The sequence below is a fragment of the Empidonax traillii genome, unplaced genomic scaffold (genome assembly GCF_003031625.1).
Source record: "Empidonax traillii isolate 1590-97213 ecotype Southwest subspecies unplaced genomic scaffold, ASM303162v1 scaffold498:size1131258, whole genome shotgun sequence".
NCBI classification, from domain to species: domain Eukaryota; kingdom Metazoa; phylum Chordata; class Aves; order Passeriformes; family Tyrannidae; genus Empidonax; species Empidonax traillii.
In genome coordinates this window covers 24,964-31,371 of record NW_020955691.1, presented here as the reverse complement: position 1 = coordinate 31,371, position 6,408 = coordinate 24,964, and the positions used below count along the sequence as shown (strand labels likewise).

Sequence of the window (6,408 nt, the reverse complement as noted above, 5' to 3'; positions counted from 1 at the left end):
GAGAACTGTCTGTGCAGCATGTGTACATTAGCCAGATATGTACATGATTATTAACTCCAGAACTAGCTGTGTAACAGCTATCCCGAAGCAATGAGAAGTGTGGAGGGGGAGCATCACATTTGACTAAACAAACTATTTCCTGGTGCTAATGAAAACTCAGGTCAAAGTCCTGTAAGTCACAAATGGATGGAAAATGTAGAACAGGGAGAAAAAAAGGTCTTGCTTCCCATTTTTTTCCTCAATGAATGATGTTTTGCTTCTGAAAGCCATATCTGTAAATGTAAGCACTGACTGTGACGTGTTGGAAAATGCCAAACCATCAGAACTGCTGTAGAGTTGATGTTTGGAACGTGTCATGTGGAAGATGCAGTAAAGCCATTGCAAAGCTGGACAGTGTGGACTGCTTTGGTTTGACATCTCTTCTCCAACTGGACCTGAGTACATTTGTTCTGCTTTTGTCCTTCCCTCCCCATGCCCATCCAGGTGTTCTAGGTGTAAAGGAACCCTGGAGTTTCCCCATCAAAAAACGAGGTGCAGTTTTCAGAGAGCTGTTGTTCTACATCATTTTAGCCAACACTCAGATTTATTTGAAATGTGAAACACAAGGAGCTTCTGCTGTGATAAGGAGAACGTGGAAAGTAAGGTGGGAGACTTTACCTGCACATTGTGATGTCTTAGAGGTATTTCATAGTTCTCCACTCCTTGGACAGAGTATTCTGAGAGATGCCTTGAAAGAAACTCAAAGAGCAGATGGTGTCAGATATAGCCCTGGTTTTTGTGTGTTTGTGTTTGGGAAGCATATTGAAAACCCTAAAGAACTTAAACTTCCACATGGCAAGAGCAGACTTGCTTTACTCATGGATGTTTAACCAGTGTCTGAAGCAAATGCAAATGGCTGTGACAATCGTGGGGTGCTTTCACTGCCCTATAAGTGACAAACACAATGGATGTGATGCAGCTGAGGAACCTTCTAGGTAACTGCAACCCAAAAGAAGTAGGAAAATCCCAGAGCTGGGGGTAGGGATGGGGGCTTGCATCTTTCCTTCTCCCTCTGTCTCAACAGTCAGTTTGGATTCAGGCAGCCCAGAGTGAACAAGGAGAGAAAAAAAATTCTGCTGTGTCCTGAGAGCCTGCCTGAGACAGGGCATTTAGGGTAGAACGTGGGATCAGGTCCTGTGATGGGAATTCTCTCCATTCTCTTTGCCCTGTGGTTCTGGACATCCCTAGACACAGCTAAGCAAAAATGTGCATTTAAGTGTATAAACATCCCCTAATCCAAACTGTCACTGAGTTGTAAATGACCATTCAAAATTAAAGTTTAGGAATCCTAAATTGTTCTACATGATCAGATATTTAATGACTTTTATTGAAGGTGGGCTTTCTTCTAGGAAGAAGGCAGTTTTCACCCCTTTCCACAAACTGACTTTCTGTATGCACACCTAAATAATTAGAGTTGTATTCTAAGACTTCTCGCCCTTCACACTATTTTTATAGAATATCCAAACCTGTTTCCTTTGCTCAAAATGAGTGGCTCTATTCTATGCCACCAGGATAGGAGAAACAAAATAAAAGGTTTCCTTGTCTATTCTTAACGTTTTGGTAGTGTTACCAAAAAAACCAACACCAATTGTGTTGGTTTTGGCAAATCTCAAGCATTTTCTTGGTGAATAAATATATAAGGAAGAACTCTGGAAAGAGAGCCTGAGGAACTTTACTGTAGTAAATAGAGAGTATGACTGTTTAAACTACTGATAAAAACTCAGATCATTCACTGTGGGATGCCAACTTAAATAAAAGAAAAGAAAAAGCTAAAAGTATTTTGGTCTTCTTGCCAAAGAAGAAACTGTAATCCCTAAGTTTTGATGTAAGCAGTTATACTGCAGTTATACTATTTGTAGTTTATACTTGAAGTGGGGGGGGAAATATGGCATTTTGTCTTTAGAACAGCTGTAGGAATTTCTTTGTTTGTTTTGATTTTCTTTTGTGAAAGGGGTTGTCCCCACCCTGAGAATAAAATGAAACCAGAAGCTGGTTTGCTCCAGAGGCCACAGAGGCTAAAAAATGTGAAATACTTACTCTTTATCAGAGAGAGAGGTTCTTTAATTCAGAAATGGGAAGTATTTTGGTAAAAAAACCTGCAAATATGGCAACAGCTATTTTATCTCAAATTGAAGACTTTGTACTTAAGATGTTTTACTCTGGATTTTGCCCAGTTAGGTCTGGTCTGTTTTTCATCACATTTAATGAAATTACAGGTAGTGTCATGAGTTCCCTCCAATAGCTGCCAAAAAAAGGCATTTTGGGAGCCACAAATGATACAATTGAATATTAGATGTGCTTTTGCAAAGTCAGACTTCCAAGAATCAGCTTCTACAAAAGAAAAAGATGATTCATGTGTATTTCTATACTTGCCAACTATTCCCACCTCACCATTATTTTATTTGGGTTAATCTGATCCCTTTAAATCACAGGATTTTGAGGCTCACTCTTTTGAGAAAGTGAGCAAGAGAGAGCAGTGTATAGAGATGGATTGAGAAGCGAATGTTTTGAGAGTCTGTTGATAATGTTCAAAAAATGTAGGCTGAAATAATTTCTTGCAGAACTGTGAGGTCCCTGAGGATATGGGGTAGAATAAGTTGATTCAGGATCTACGTGAATGATTCTGTGCACCGAAGACCTTATGATCTAATAAATTTCCTTAAACTGTATTTTTCTTCTCAGTTCTATTTGCAGGTTAATTTATTCTGGAGAGTGTAGCTATATTTTTATATGTAAACTCAAAAACATGGTTTCTTGCCTGTAAGAAGTCAAATGTGCATTCTCATCCACAGATCCACAAGCATTTTGTGAGACTGAGTCCTTAGGTAAACTCAAGAAATTTTAGGATTAATGCCCCCCACAGAGCTGTTGCTTTTTTTTTAACTCAATTTTGTGATCCAAGTTTATTACTTTGCTTCCTGAACAGCTATTCAGAGACTGGAGTGGATGTTTAATTTTACACTGAAATGAATGGATTCTGGATGACTTTCCACCCCTTCCACCGCAGTGTCCTTCTGTACAAACATCTCTGTTTATTCCCTGACAAGAACAGCAGAGTATAAGAATATCCACCCAATTAATACTAATATCATGCTGGTTTTGTTGCCTTTGACTGTATTTTAGTACAGTTTCTAAGAATATCTGTGCTTTCTGCTGGCCAATAGCACCTGATGAATTGTTCTCTAGAGCAGGGATGTATTCCTGCACGAGGGCCAGATACCAGTAGCAGTGTTGTGGCTGTGAGTCCTGGTCTTCCTGAAAGATTCAGTGCAAGACGTAGAAAACTGAATTGAAGTCTTAAAGTTGAAGCTGAAACACAAATCTTGTGTCAAGTTCACTTAATAAATAATAGGTCTGTTAATCAGTTACCCTAAGGCAGTTTGGTTCAACTACGTATTGTAGGTGCGAAAATTCTCTATTTTTGTTATAAATCTCTCAATTGGAGAATGAAAGGAAAGAACTTACCCTTTTTTTTTTTCTCTCCCCCCCCCCCCCCGAAGCATACATGAGGTATGCAGGTTGAACAAGGACTAGGAAATGGCAAGTTCCTCTTATTGGTTTTTTTCTTGCTGCTCTGAGTGTTGTTGGTCATTGAGGATGCCTGAGAACTGTTTCACGTGAGCACAATGTAGGTTGTTGAATCACAGTGTCAACGTTCAGCTAAATCACTGTTGAGCCTTGAGCCTTTCAATTGTTTCTCTTGGGGAGGAATTGTGGGTGGGAGGTAAAAAGTTCAGGGTAATTATTTCTCTACTGCATTGAAAACAAGCTTTGTACCTATTGTATGCATTTGCCTCTGAAGTGTAAACAGTTTATGCTGTTGAAATGTTTTGGGAAAGCAGTGAAGGTATTGGAGGAAGGGTGTGATTTGTAGCTATTTAAAACTTCTGCATATAATCAAAGGAGAATTATTATTTCATTTTCACTTACACTTAATTGGTTTAACATCAATTTTGGAGCTAAACCAATGTACTGATTGGTCTAATGTATGGCATCTGATATGCAAAGTACCTTTACTTGCCCAGTACCCCACAGAGGCTGAAGCTGTGCAGGTCTGAAGAACTTTCGTGGCAACGCAGCTCTAGTGTGAGGAGGTTGATGGGGGAAAGCTGTGAGCCTTCCTGGTAGCTGCTTCCATTCCCGTGTCCTGTGTCCAGCTGGTTTCCTGTTTCCCAGAGCTGCCTCCAGCTCATCTGGCTGCTGTCATCAGCTTGCTGGGGAGGCAGCAGCCGCAGCCAGAGGAGCCTGTGAAAGCTGTAGGAGAGAGGGGAGCACACAATGCTGAGTTACTGCGACTTGCTGTCCTGTTTCTCATTTTCACAGCCTCTGCTGGCTGCTGAGAACTCTCGTAGGAGCTGACAGGAGCAAGAAGTGAGACGGAAGTTCTGAGCAGAGCCAAGGATGGGAGAAGGTCTGAATCCTAAAACTGGCCATGCTGGCTCTGCCAACAGAATGTAATCATCTGGGGATAGCCAGTTGAGAAGACAAAGATCCCAGTCAAATAATTTATATACTTTCATCTGCCAAGTGTGTTACTGTATGACCTATTAAATACATAACTCTGCAATGAGCTGACAGAATGTTTTTGGCGAGAGAATGCACTTTTCAGCTGGGTTTTCCTGCACAGTAATCCTTTCTGTCAGCCTCTCTCTACTGACACTCAAGACATTTTGAACTTCTTGGCTGCTTTTGATTAAATTTGACAGAGCAGAAATAGTTCAAAGCTAGTTTTGCACAAGCTTCGTGAAAATAGGTGCGCAGACAAATTTACATTCCCAGTTTATCCATTGTGGTGTGAGCTTAGCTGTATTAGTACACAGCAAAGAATCCAAGCAGACAGGGTAAGTTCCAGTGCTTGCAAAATGACCTGCTTAATTGTGTCACATGCCTGTAAAACAGCTTTGCCACCAACCTTTGTTAAAGTTTACCAAAAATAAAGTTGAGAGCCGGCTCAGAGACTCTGTCCTAAGGTGTGGAACAAATTTAAGAACTAAAGAGGATTTTTTTGTTTCCTTTATGTTACATGGTTACTAGGACTATGTGCCCAACGAGAATACATTTCTCACCCTTAGAAAAATAGGGTCAGGCACTCCTAAAAGGTTATAAAATAGAGATCATGGGATCTTCATGATCCCACCTGTGGAATTCTCTTCCTATAGCTCTGCCACTGTAGGACCTAAGCCAGTCCTGGCTGTGGGCTTGGAATCTGTGGGCAGAGGGAAGAGTGAAGCTGTGATAGTAACTGCAGGTACCAGTTCTGGGATTTAAACAGAGTGGCCTCAGGTTCCTTCAGAAGTCAGGTTTTGGATGCAGAGCAGGACCATGTGGATGGAGTGGCTGCCACAGGGCTTCAGCTGTTGGGAACACCAAGTCTCCAAGGCTATAATCCTTGGAAAGAAACAAGTGTACAGAGTGCCAGGAGGAGGGACAGGCATTTTTCAGTTTAACTCCGGGTGGGAGACCAATTGTCAGTCTTTTACCTGTCGAAAAACAGAAAAACTGGATTTTTATTTAGAAAGAAATTAGACTGACATGAGTCTTTGCATATTTATTACAACAAGATGTTTTGTTAAACAGTGGTTAATTATTAGTGAACTGGGAAGCCTGTCCAGTGTGAGGTTTCCATTAAGCATGCTGTGGGCTGTTGTGAAAACGAATTTGAAGGACCTGCAGGTTTTCACATAATTTTTGGTTTTATCCACATCAGGCTTTCTGTCTGAAGAGTCACGTTATGAATTCAAAGTAATACAATCCTCTCCCACGACATGGGATCTGAACACATAATTCTTTGCAGATTGACTTGTCTCTTTTTAAGTAAAAAAAATCTTACTGGGAAAATTTCATCATTCCTGTTTGAGTGTAATCAAGTAATACACCACGTAATAATTGGTGTATGTTATCCCTGAATATGGATTACATATCAAATTTGTAAAGCAGTGTATCTGTGGAACATCTGAAAAGAGTGATAAAATAATCTAACAGTGGTAAAGAATAATGCATTTTATGCTAAGTGGGTAGGCTTGGAAACATCCTACTAATTAACTGAGATACAGATGTGCTTAGAACTGAGCTTTTAGAAAATAAATAGTATGTATTTTCACTGCTCATAGAAGAACTGTGCAAATCAGAGATCAAGTTTAAAGCTATGCTTTAATGCATAGGAAGAGCTGAAAGAAAAAAAATGAGTGCTTTGTTTACTATTAAGACAAATGGCCATTAAATAGAAGGTTCAGTAGTGTAGCTGCAGTTCATTCTGTGGTCATTTACCATAATAATAAGTGTGACACTTTGACTTCCGAAGGTGTTTGTTAGGAGCATTAAAAAGGATGGCTTGATTTTTCGATATTTAATGCACTGGTAAATGTGATA

At 40.0% G+C, this 6,408-nt stretch overlaps 1 long non-coding RNA gene across 1 annotated transcript in view; it reads left to right on the top strand.

Moving 5' to 3' along the window:
• LOC114063895 overlaps positions 1–4,814 on the top strand; it is a 6,993-nt gene extending 2,179 nt beyond the window's left edge. Inside the window, exons 2-4 of the long non-coding RNA XR_003572639.1 lie at positions 484–531; positions 2,722–2,864; positions 4,363–4,814. This is a non-coding gene — a long non-coding RNA (uncharacterized LOC114063895). The remainder of the gene's footprint in view (positions 1–483; positions 532–2,721; positions 2,865–4,362) is intronic.
• The last annotated feature ends 1,594 nt before the right edge of the window (positions 4,815–6,408 follow it).